We start from the raw sequence: 12884 nt of genomic DNA on the forward strand, positions 1-12884 counted from the left end.
AATGTAGACATGAAGTTGCTAATCTTTTGGGAAACCCACCCTGGAAAAGATTCCCAGAAAGGCTTTGGCCACTGCAGGTGCTGTAGTGGTCCTAAAAGGTATAGGTTCTGGATACCTGGTGCCATGGTCTACCACCACTAGAATGAATCTGTTTTCAGAAGCTGTGGGAGGGTCAAGGGGGGCAACAATATCAACCCTTACCATTTCAAAGGGTACCCCAACCACTGGCAGTGGGATCAAGAGGTCCTTTGGAGTGCCACCTGTCTTGCCAGTGGCTTGACAAGTGACACAGGAATGACAAAACTCCTTGGTATCTTCAGACATGTGAGGCTAGTGAAAGTGAAGGACCAGTCTGTACCAGGTCTTGCTTAGTCTCAGATGTCCAGCAAGGGGAATATCATGTGGCAAGGTTAACAAAAATTCTCTGTATTGCAAGGGAATGACCAGTCTCGTGGTAGCATCAGGTTTTGGGTCCCTTGCCTCAGAATATAAGAGATTGTTCTCTCAGTACACACTATGGGTGCTACTGATATGCCTTGCCTCTTCTTTGATAGCTTGCTGTCTCAAACCCTCATGTGTAGGGAAGGTTTGCTGTCCAACACTTAACTCCAACCCCACTACATTTTCTAGAGTGCGCCCTGGTACACTCTTGGACTGACTATTTGTAGTGTTATTTTTCCCACCACCACTGCTATTGCTAGGGGCAAGTGGTGATGGGAGGCGTGGTGCTTTTCTTAGGGCAAGAGCTGTCTCCTGCCATAGGGCCTTTATTCCTACAGATATAGCACAAGGGTTTTTATTTGATGGTTGTAAGAAGAGGATTTAGACACACCCCCAGAAGAGTTTTGTGGGCCTGATGAAGACTCTTTGTTTTTATCTTTGTCCCCACCTTTGCCATGTGACTTACCACCCTTCTTCTTATCACCCCCTGTATGAGCTTTTCTGCTCACCCTTGTTCTGACCCATTTGTCTGCCTTCTTTCCCAATTGTGGGAGAGGTCAGATCTGAGTCTACCAAGTATTGGTGCAACAATTCAGACACACAGGTGGTCATTTTGACTTTGGTGGTAAAAACGCCTACCGCAGTGGTGACAGCCGCACAAAATACCTCCACCACAGCTACCTTCCATCCGCCACATTATGAGCACTGCCGGACATCCGCCACAAGAAGGGCAGAATTCCGGCAGTGCTCATGGTGGCGGATGGTGGTAAGGTGGCGCTGCTACCACAAGCACTGCGACACCAGTAGAACGCCGCCAGCTGTATCATGACCTGTGGTAAGACCTAGCAATGTTCAGCTCAGGGGCGCTGCCACTTGACAAAGGTAAGTCAGGCTTCCGACAGGGGAGGGGGGTGGCAGGATGGGGGCGTGGAGGGTCTTATGTGTGTGTGTGTCTGAGTGTGTGCATGAATGTGGGGGTGCGCCTGTGAATGTGTCTGTGTGTGTTGTGTTGTTTCAGTGATTATATGCTTATGAGTGAATGCGTGTAAGAATGATGAAGTGATTGCATGTCTGCATGTCAGTGTGATTGTGTGTAAGAAGGTGCGCGAGCATATCTGGAAGTATGTGTATATGCCTGTGTGTGTATGAATGCATGTATGCCAGTGTGAGTGATTGGGTGTATGTGTGGTGTGTGTCTGCAGGTGTGTGGGTATATGGGGGCGAGGGGGTGAGTGAGAGGATCGGAAGGTGTGGGGTGTGTGTGTTTGGATCGGAGTGGGTGGGGAGTGTGTGTTCGATTAGGAGTGGGTGGGGGTGTTTGGATCAGAGTGGTTGGGGGTGTGTGTTTGGATCGGGGGTGGGAAGGTGTATGTGAATGTTGGGGTTGGGGGTTTAGTGTATGTATGGGGGTGGGGCTTTGGATGGAGGGTGAGTGGGGGGTGTAAGGTGTGTGTTGGGGTGGGGGAGCTGCCTACCGGTGACAGGGAAGGAATTCTCTGTCACCGGGTAGGGCTTACCGCCAAGGTTTTCGTGGTGTTGCTAACGCCATGAAGACCATGGTGGAAGGCAGGCTCATAATGCCGCCGCCGGTACTTTGCCGGCCGCCGGACTGGAGATTGATATCTCCGGCCCGGCGGTTCATATCGCCATGGCAGTATGAGTGGAGAAGTGGTGGGTTGGCTGCAGCCAACCCGCCATTCTCATAATGTGGTGGTATGTACCGCCAGCCTCTTGGCGGTACTACAGCCACAGTAACACTGACCGCCGGGTTCATAATGACCCCCACAGTTATTTCAAATATGCTCTTTCAGCAACATATTTTACAAGCCCTCATAATCAGACACTTTGCTGCCATGTAACCAGCCTTCCAAAGCTTTAACAGAACAGTCCACAAAGTCAACCCAATCCAGTGAGGCCTCTTTTCTGGTCTCCCTGAACTTGATCCTATACTGTTCAATAGTGAGACCAAAACCTTCCAAAAGAGCTGTTTTTAAAATGGTGTGAGTGTCTGCATATTCTTCTCTGACAGTGAGAAGTATATCCCTCCCCTTGTCGAAGAAGGGCAACCAAAGAATAGCAGACCACTGCCTTTGAGGGACCCTCTAAACTTTACAGGCCCTCTCATGTGCAGCAAACCACTTGTAGATATCATCCCCTACCTTCCATGAGGGAACAATTTTGTGCCAGTTTCTAGAATCAATGGAATCCTCCCTGACTCTAAAATCCCTGAAACTGCTGCTGCAGTCACCATGGGGTACTAACCCAAACTCCTGCCTTTCCCTGTCCACTGCCAAGGCCTCTCTATCTAGGGCTAGCTGTTGGTGCTGCAACTTCAGCCTGGACTCCTCCATTCTCAGCTTTCTGAGCTCCCTATCTATGGAGTCATCTCCTGGAGCTGTGCAGTGTGATCCCTCAGACACTGAGGTGATATGGGAATGGGCAGAGGTGGATCTTTCCCTAGTCTTTTTGACCCTAGCTACCTGTCCTCTGGGTGTAAAGGGAATCCTACCTATGTATCTTTCCCTCCCACTACCAGCTACACTAGTGGTTCTACTAGGTACAAGATCCCTGGAAGAACCCTCCCCTGAACCTGGAAGATTATTCCCTGAGTCAAAGGGTACAGAATCTTCCTCCTCGTCCTCCTCCTGGCTACTAGCATGCTCCTGGTCATCCTGAAGAAGGAGGCTCAAAAATAAATTCTTGATTGGATTCTTTCCCACATCTTATTTCCTGTCTGAACAAAACCCCTTCCAATCCCTGAAGGACATGCCTTCATAGGCAGTGCTCATGACCTCAGAGCTAGTTCCAGCAGTAGACATGGTGTGTGTGTTAGGGTGGTGAAGAGTTACCTAACCTCTAGACTTTTGGAAAGGAAGGTAAGAGACTAGATCCCTGTACAAGGTATATTGTATATCTCTAGGTATAGAGTGGTCTTTCCTGTGGAAAGTACCAGGTGACAGAGTGATAAGGCAATTGCAAGTACTTATCCCACATCTGCATCACCAATGTTTGAAGCTGGCCTGGTTTGTTGTGGGTACATATGGTACTTACACCTTATACCAGGTCCAGTTATCCCGTTTTAGTGAAATGTAGACACTGTCTAGTAGCCAGGCTCTCTAGAGGTAGCTGTAGCTGAGAAGCCAAGGCTTATCCAGGAGACATGCAAAGCTCATGCAATACGACTGTAGTCATACAGTACTCACACACATGAAAAAAAAACACTCAGGCCCTCATTACAACCCTGGCGGTAAATGCCACCTACTGCCATGCTGACAGCAGCCAACATACCGTGACGGTAATCCGCTACGGGTATTATGACCCACACAGAGAAATCCGCCACTATACAGACACCCACACAAGTCCCCACACCAAAGATCAGTGATAAACTGGCGGTACCAAAACCCAAACCATAATGCCAACAGGAACATGCCGACAATATCACAACCCACAAATCACCGGGGCGGTCTTTCAACCGCGGTAAACTATTGGGAGAACACACCGCTGCGCTTAAAATACACACACATTTACAAAACCCCAGCACATTGGACAATTCAAACCACACACACCTGACACACATACACTCACCACACCCACACACCCACACCAATATAAAACACACACCCACACCACCCACAACCCTTTATGACTCAAAGGATTTGACAAAAGAGAGAGACACAAGGCAGGAGCACCTACTCAATCAGAGGCACAGAACACCATCACCCAGACACCATCCATGTACCTCACACCACACACCACAACACATCACCCCACACATCACCCCACACATCCTCACACATACCACTCACACCACATCCATGGCACCCCAAATACACCACAGGTTTTCTGAGGAGGAGCTAAATGGTCATGGTGGAGGAAATCATCCTGGTAGAGTCACAGTTATTCAGATCACAGGTGCAGCAGACGTCCATTGCAAGGAGGATGCAGCTATGGTGGAGAATCGTGGACAGGGTCAATGCCGTGGGACAGCACCCAAGAACAAGGGATGACATCAGGAAGAGGTGGAACGACCTACGGGGGAAGGTGCATTCCGTGGTTGCAAGACACCAGGTAGCTGTACAGAGGACTGGCAGTGGACGCCCACCTCCTCCCCCACAACTAACAACATGGGAGGAGCAAGTCTTGGCAATAATGCATCCTGAGGGCCTCGCAGGAGTAGCAGGAGGACTGGACTCTGGTAAGTCAAATCTTTACTACTAAATCCCCCACCCTACCTGCATGCCATCACAAACTCCTACCCCTACCCTCGCCACCATCACTCCACCACCTCACATATACCCCACCATCACAACCCACCCATCCCAATACCAAGCCCTGCATGTAACACCCATCACAGACCTGCATGGACACCCATCACCACAGCATGTCCATCACAGAGATTCACCCAGCCCACAAAACCACCACGAACACAAGGCCAAGCTGACAGGGAAATCACAATCATACAGGGAAACAAACCCATGCACAAGATGGCACACACAGATACAATAACACTGCATTTTCAGACTGACAGGACCCTTACTCAACGTCACCAGAGAGGAGTTGTCAGCAACATCCAGTTCCCCCCCCCCAGAGGAGGCCCACAGTGCTGACAGCAGCTCTGCACACCTGGATCACGATGACCAATCTGGCCCATCAGGGACCTCTGGACAGTCGGTTACCCTGCCACAGTCCCAACCCACCACAGATCCTCCCCCCTCAGGAAACACCAGCACATCACCCACCCAGCAGGCCCATGCCACTGTCCCCAGGACAAGTCAATCAACAGTGTGTCCACCACTACAGGGATCCCAGGCAACCCCACAAACACAGGACGATCAGGGACCTAAGGTCAGTGGCATTGGGCACACGCTTCAGGGGACAGAGGCACTGGACAACAGGGAAACTGGGAGGAGTGCTGAGCGACAGGGGGAGGACAGGCCCAGGTGAACTGACTCTCCAGGAAGCACTCTCCAACATCCTGGGAGCATACCACCATTCCCAGGAGACCAAGGGCCAGATACTGTACAAGTTGCAGGAGACCCATCGGCTGCAGGAGGGGCAGTACCTGGGAATCAGGGAGGACCTCAAAAACATCTACACCATCCTGGTCACCATTGCAGGGGTGCTGGCAGACATGGGCAAGACCATGAGGGAGGCAGTGGCACAAAAATGTGCCCCTGACACTAGCCACACCGAAGAACAGCCCTCCACCTCCGCCGGTGCTAATGGACAGGAGGCCCCGCACAGGACCAACAGGCCACCAGTACCCCTCCCCCTGCAGAAGGAGCACCACCCCGCAAACGGTCCCTACGATCCAGGCAGAAGACAGAGAACATTGCCAAGACCCCTGCCAGGAAAAAGGGCTCTCCTGATTGTCACCCTTCTGTCCCACTCTGTCACCCTGTCCACCTTGAACTCCCATTACTTCCCTTCCTATGCCCCATTGGACAATGAACATGGGATACCAAGAGACTGGACTCTAACTGGACATTCCTCCACCATCACCCCAGCCCATTGAACATCCCCCTCTACATATGAGCACTTAAATAAATACCCTTGGAACAAATACAAATCTTGAGTCTGTCTAATGATTGAATTATGTATTAGTACAACATTCTGAAAACATTGCAGGTCATATGTACAGTTATTTCTACATTGGTATGACCTTTAGTGGGCAGCAGGAAACATACCAGGAGCCAGAGTGGGCCACAGAGATCTGAAAATAGAGATGCAAAATGGTACAGTAAGTGGCCATAGACATAGGGAAATCAGGCTGCCATATACAATGTCCAACAGAAAACTGAAATGTAAAGTGAAGTTACAGTGTCTTACCTGTGTGTCACTGGAAGTACTGCTGTATTATATTACTTCTGTTGTCCACATCTTCTTCCTCTGCCTCCTCTTCCTCACTGTTCACAGGCTCCATCGCTCCCACAGCCATCTCCAGGCTCATCCTCCTGCATAAAAGGCACCTGGCGTCTCAAGGACAGGTTGTGCAATATGCAACATGCAATGATGATCTGGCACACCTTCTTGGGTGAGTAGTACAGGGATCCACCTGTCAGATGGAGGCACCAGAACCTGGCCTTCAGGAGGCCAAAGGTTCTTTCAATTATCCTCCTTGTTCGTCCATGTGCCTCATTGTAATGTTTCTCTGCCCTTGTCCTGGGATTCCTCACTGGGGTCAGTAGCCATGAGAGGTTGGGGTAACCAGAGTCACCTGCAAATATCGAGGGATACCTGTTAAACACACACTAACCCTTAGGGACAACCCCATACCCAGACAACAATTTATATTGGGTGGAGACCTTAGGCTCACCTATTAGCCACACCCGGTGCCTCTGGAGTTGAACCATCACATATGGGATGCTGTTATTCCTCAAGATAAAGGCGTCATGCACAGAGCCAGGAAACTTGGCATTCACATGGGAGATGTACTGGTCCGCCAAACACACCATCTGCACATTCAGAGAGTGAGAGCTTTTTCTATTCCTGAACACTTGTTCATTTCTCCGGTGGGGGTGGACAAATGCTGTTTGTGTACCATCAATGGCACCAATGATGTTGGGGATATGTCCCAGGGCATAAAAGTCAGCTTTCACTCTGGCCCAATCCTCCACCTGGGGGAATATGATGTAGCTGCGCATGTGTTTCAGCAGGGCTGACAACACTCTGGTTAACACGTTGGAGAACATTGGCTGAGACATCCCTGATGCCATGGCCACTGTTATTTGGAAGGAACCACTTGCCAGGAAATGGAGCACTGACAGGACCTGCCCTACAGGGGGGATACCTGTGGGCTGGCGGATAGCTGACATCAGGCCTGGCTCCAATTGGGCACACAGTTCTTGGATTGTGGCTTGATCAATTCTGTAGGTTAGGATAATGTGTCTGTCCTCCATAGTCGCAAGGTCCACCAGGGGTACACCGGAGGATGTCACCATCTCATAATCATCCTCAGTGGTTGATGCCTACGGAGGAAAACGGTGAGCAGAGGGTCATATTCACACATCAATTGAAATAATGATGCATCTTTTCCTTTACAGAACCTGTATGTGAATCTGAGAGTCAGTTGCTGTGCCAATATCTGTTGTGACCAGTTAGGTGCCATGGCCTGTGCCCCCCTGAAATGGGGGCTGCCTGACCTGTGAGGCGGGGCAAGTGGAAATGAGGTAATTCCGCTGGCGTTGTGCGCCGTTGCAGTAGGTGGTCGATGACTGCTGCGCATCTTTGCATTGGTTATCATTGGGCCCTATGGGTTCCAGGAGCCAATGGCGATGTACGCCGGCAGTAACGGTACGCACCGCTGTGGACGTGACGGACATTTTCTATTTGTGCACTCACTTGCTACCTGACCTTCAACAGGAGAGGACCTACACTGCAAGTGCTGCTGTGACCTGTGTCTTGAAGCGACAATGGCTCATGTGTCTGGGGAAAGGGCCCCTGCCTTCACTGAGGAGGAGTTGGAGAAACTGGTGGATGGGGTCCTACCCCAGTACACGTTATTCTACGGTCCTCCAGACAAACAGGTGAGTACACTGTGAGCATGATGCGTGGTCTATGAATGTATGGATTGCTGTGTGTGTAAGCCACATGTTGGGGGGGGCGGAGGTGTCCTGGGGTGCTGCATGTATGGTGGTCAATGTATGTGGGTCAGGGGATGGGAAGGATCTGGTGGGCCATGAGTGTGATGGTATGGACTGTTAAATAATTCCCTTTTCTGCTGTCTTTTCCATGCAGGTCAGCGCCCATCAGAAAAAGGGTATTTGGCGTGCCATCGCCAAGGAGGTGTGGACTCTGGGGGTCTTTGACAGGCAGAGCACCCACTACCGCAAACGGTGGGAGGACCTGCGCCGCTGGGCAACGAAGTCAGCGGAGGCCCAGCTGGGGCTGGCCTACCAACGAGGAAGGGTTCCCCGCCAGACCCTGACCGCCCTGAGGTTCCGCATCATGGCAGAGGCCTATCCGGAGTTGGATGGGCGCTTGAAGGCATCACAGCAGCCACAAGGGGGTGAGTACAGATTCAGATTCATAGCTGTGTGTGCGTTAAGGTTTACCTGGGTGGGGGATGTGCGCTGTGGGTGCCCCTAGGCCAGGGCGAACATGGCAGGACAGGTCCCTTGTTGGGGAGGCTCTGAAGCACTCCACCCCCAATAGTGTTAGTGGGCATCTACTACTGGGCAGGGTCATGTGGGTTTCAGGTGTGCACCTAATGGCGTTAGGCATTGTACCCCATGGGCTTGTGACTATCTTACTAACTGGTAGTGCATGTCCTAGTGCATAGGGCTGCTCCCTGTGAGTTGTGTACGCCAACGGTAGTGGTGTTGCTGGCATTGACCAAGTGTATCCTCTGTCTCTCCCCCCCTTTTTGTTTTGTCACCCTGTCCTTGTGTGCATTAGCATCATCTGGCGGAGGAGCAGAGGCACCGGCGATGGAGGGAGCTGCATCCCACATGGACCTGGAGGCCGAATCCACCGATGGTGAGGGCACCAGTGGGACGGAGGGCGAGGGGAGCACCATGACGGGGACAGGAGGGGACACCACAGAGAGCGACTGAGGGAAGCTCCCTGGTGGTGGCAGACATCTCTGTGCCCACCCCAACAACAGGTACAGCCGCCATCCCTCCTACCATCACTGCCCTCCCAGCAGCCCCTCAGTGTGTTTCCGTGCCCGCTCACCCAGGGAGGTGGGCATCTGCTTCGCCCCAGGCACCTCAGGCCCTGCCCCAGTCAGCCCTGCTGCCCTCAGTGAGGAGACTATTGACCTCCTGAGATCCCTCACTGTTGGGAAGTCAACCATTCTGAATGCCATCCAGGGTGTCGAGAGGCATTTGCAACAAACAAATGCATACCTGGAGGGCATTCACTCTGGCGTGGCAGCCCAACAGAGAGCATTTCAGGCTCTGGCCTCAGCACTGATGGCAGCCATTTTCCCTGTCTTTAGCCCCCCTACTCCAGCCACTTCCACCCAGTCCCAATCCCCTCAACCTCAACGTATCCCAAGCACACCTTCAGACCAGCAGTCACCCAAATCAACACACAAAAGTAGCTCAGGCAAACACAAGCATCACACTTCATCTCACATGCACTCACACAAGCACCATCCCCATGCAGACACACCAACATTCACTGCCTCCACTGCCTCCACTGTGTCCCCCTCCTCCTCGACCTCCACCTTCCTCTCAGTAGCGTCTCCAATCACACCTGCATGCACTACATCCTCATCCACTACCTCCATCACCAGCACACCCATCACAACACACCCCTCACTGGCAGTCACCACCCCCACATCCATGCTCATGTCCCCTGTGTCCTCTCCCACTGTGTCTGTGACCCCTCCTCCCAAAGTACACAAACGCAAGCATCCACCCACCCAACAGCCATCCACCTCACAACAGCATCCAGCCCATGCACCTGCACCCAAACACAACAGACAGATACCTCCTACAACCACTCCCTCTTCCTCCATTCCCAAACCCTTTCCCTCTTCCCGCCCCAGTGTCCGTAAGAAGTTTTTCCTGGCCAACTTTGACCTCTTCCCTACCCCTCACCCCCATCCTTCTCCTCGGGCCAGGGTGGCCAGAACACAGCGCAGCACCTCAACCACCAAATTGTCCTCTGCTGTGGTTCATGCAGCAATCAAAGGCTCAAAGGGGGCACCAGTCAGCCCAGCCAGTGTACCACCAACCCCTGCCAAGGCCAAAACCATTACACCACCTGGCAGGGTGAAGAGGGGGACAGGATCCAGCAAGGGGTAGGAGCCACAACCACCCAGCAAGGCCACCTCAAAGACTCCAGCTGCCAGACCCAAGGTCACACCACCATCTTGCAAGGTGAGGAAGGGGCAGAAAACACCAGCCAAGGCACTTCAGCTGTCCGAGGCTGCAGGTGAAGGCCTGGTGGCTACCAGCACAACCGCCAGAACCGCCACCTGCATCGCGGGCAGCACCGCCAGCAGCCCCGCCCCTAGCACCGCCGCAAGCACCGCCACCTGCACTGCCACAAGCACCACTACTGTCAGCAGCAGGAGCCACAGTGGGCAGCCGTCCGAGGCTGCAGGAAAAGGGCTGGAGCCTCCCTCCACCACTGGCAGCACCGGCACCACGGGCAGCACCGCCACCTGCACCGCCGCTAGCACCGCCGCTATCACCACCGATAGCACCGCAGCAAGCACCGCCACCTGCACTGCCACAAGCACCACTACCAGCAGCAGCAGCCCCAGTGGGCAGCCGTCCAAGGCTGCAGGAGAAGGCCTGGAGCCTCCCTCCACCACTGGCAGCAACCCCACCAGCCCAGCACTACCAGCAGTTTGCAGCCATAGTCGTCGCTTGATGGAGTCTAGCCCTGCCTCCATGGACTATCATGCAACCTGGTCCCTGCAAATCTCGTGCCTGAGGCACCCAGGTGAGGGACTGTGAACTGCCACACCCCAAGTATTGCATCACTGGGCACAAAGCCCCCTCCAGAACCAGTGGAGATATGCATCCATTCACCCAATCCTTGGCAGGATGAAGCACACTGGGCACAAAGCCCCCTCCAGAACCAGTGGAAGAAGGCATCCACTCACCCTATCCTTGGCAGAATGAAGCACACTGGGCACAAAGCCCCCTCCAGAACCAGTGTAAGAAGGCATCCACTCACCCTATCCTTGTCAGGATGAAGCACACTGGGCACAAAGCCCCCTCTAGATCCACTGTAAGAAGGCATCCACTCATCCTATCCCTGACAGGATGAAGCACACTAGCATAAAGCCCCCTCCAGAACCAGTGGAAAATCCGCACCCACTAGAGAGACTGTGGCCTTGCACTCCCCAGGACCAAGCAGTGGGCAAACCACCCACTTGAGAGACTGTGGCCTTGCACTCCCCAGGACCAAGCAGTGGGCAAACCACCCACTTGAGAGACTGTGGCTTTGCACTCCACAGGACAAAGCAGTGGGCAAACCACCCACTTGAGAGACTGAGGCCTTTCATTCCTCAAGCAGTGGGCAAACCACCCACTAGAGAGACTGTGGCCTTGCACTCCCCAGGACACCACTGTGGGCATGGAGCCCCCTCCAGGAGCAGTGACGTTTTACCATCTTCCGGCTGAGGTGCCCCCCCTTTTATCCTCCCCCTGAGGTGCCTGTGTGTTTTTCGACCTGATGCCCCCGCAGTGTTCTCTCCGTATTGAGGCAGGAGTCAAGTGTGGGCTTGGCCTATGAGTTTTGGCCCAGTGGCCCACAGACATTTTGAGTGGACAATGTATCGCCTTAAGTACATATTGTACATATTGTATATTTTTGTAAATACTGTTTTTAAAATTCTTATGCATATCTGACTTTTTCTAAAATATCACTGATTTGACTCTATTCCTTTTGTCCTTGCATTCTTCCAGGGGGTAACGGGGTGTATATGTAATGTTGATGCATGTGTTTGTGTGTATGGTGTTGTGGGTGAGGGTGGGGGTGTGGTGTGTTGTGTGTGTGTGTCACTCTCTTTTTCCTCCCCCCTCCCATGTGTACTAGGTGCAGTACTCACCGTGGTTGTCGCCGCTGCTGTTGGTACTCCTGGTAGATGAGGAGGTAGACCAGCATGGGGAGGACCTGCAGCTCGGGCTCCATGGCGTCCCGGTTCTTCGTTGAGTGTCGAGAGGTGAGTGGTTTCCCTTCCAAGTACTGTTTCCGCCGTGCTTTTGATGGTGTTGGTACCGCCCCGGAAAAGCTGGCGGATGGCGGGCTGTGATGGGCGGTACATTGACTTCTGCCTGTCTGTTGGCGGTTACCGCTGCAGTGTTTGTTGCTACCGCCGTGGCGGTCGGAATGTTAAAGTGGCTGTATGTTTTGGCGGTTTCTGCCATGGTCAATATCCCATTTCTTTTACCGCTGGCCTGTTGGCAGTATTACCGCCGCTTTAACACTGACTGCCAGGGTTGTAATGAGGGCCAAAGTGTCTTAAGACTTTTAAAAGCGATCAAAGTCTCTTTCAAGCACAAAGTACCTGGTTCACGTGAAAAATCTCTGCAAAGAACCGCAGAAGAGGAGATGTGTGTAAACAAAGGTGTGTGCATCTATTTTTCGGGCTGCACACGGCGATGCGTCGTTTAGTTTTCACGCAGGGACGGCTGTGCGTTGATTTCCGGTGCTCGGTCGTGGATCCTCTTCGGGTTTTCAGACGCCCTGGGGACAATGCGTAGATTTCCTGTGCTGCCAGGACAAAGTCACAGGAGCGGCGTCGAATTGGCAGTGAAACTGCACAAACAGGCCTTGCAATTGCAGGCCTGAGACAAGGTTAAGTGGCTACTTAAGTGGGTGGCACAATCAGTGCTGCAGGCCCACTAGTAGCATGTTATCTACCGGCCCTGGGCACATTTAATGCACCTTACTAGGGACTTATAAGTCAATTAAATAGTCCAATTGGGTATGATCCAATGTTACCATGTTTAAAGGGAGAGAGAGCATGTACACTT

The sequence above is a fragment of the Pleurodeles waltl genome, chromosome 3_1, assembly GCF_031143425.1.
Source record: "Pleurodeles waltl isolate 20211129_DDA chromosome 3_1, aPleWal1.hap1.20221129, whole genome shotgun sequence".
Classification (NCBI taxonomy): domain Eukaryota; kingdom Metazoa; phylum Chordata; class Amphibia; order Caudata; family Salamandridae; genus Pleurodeles; species Pleurodeles waltl.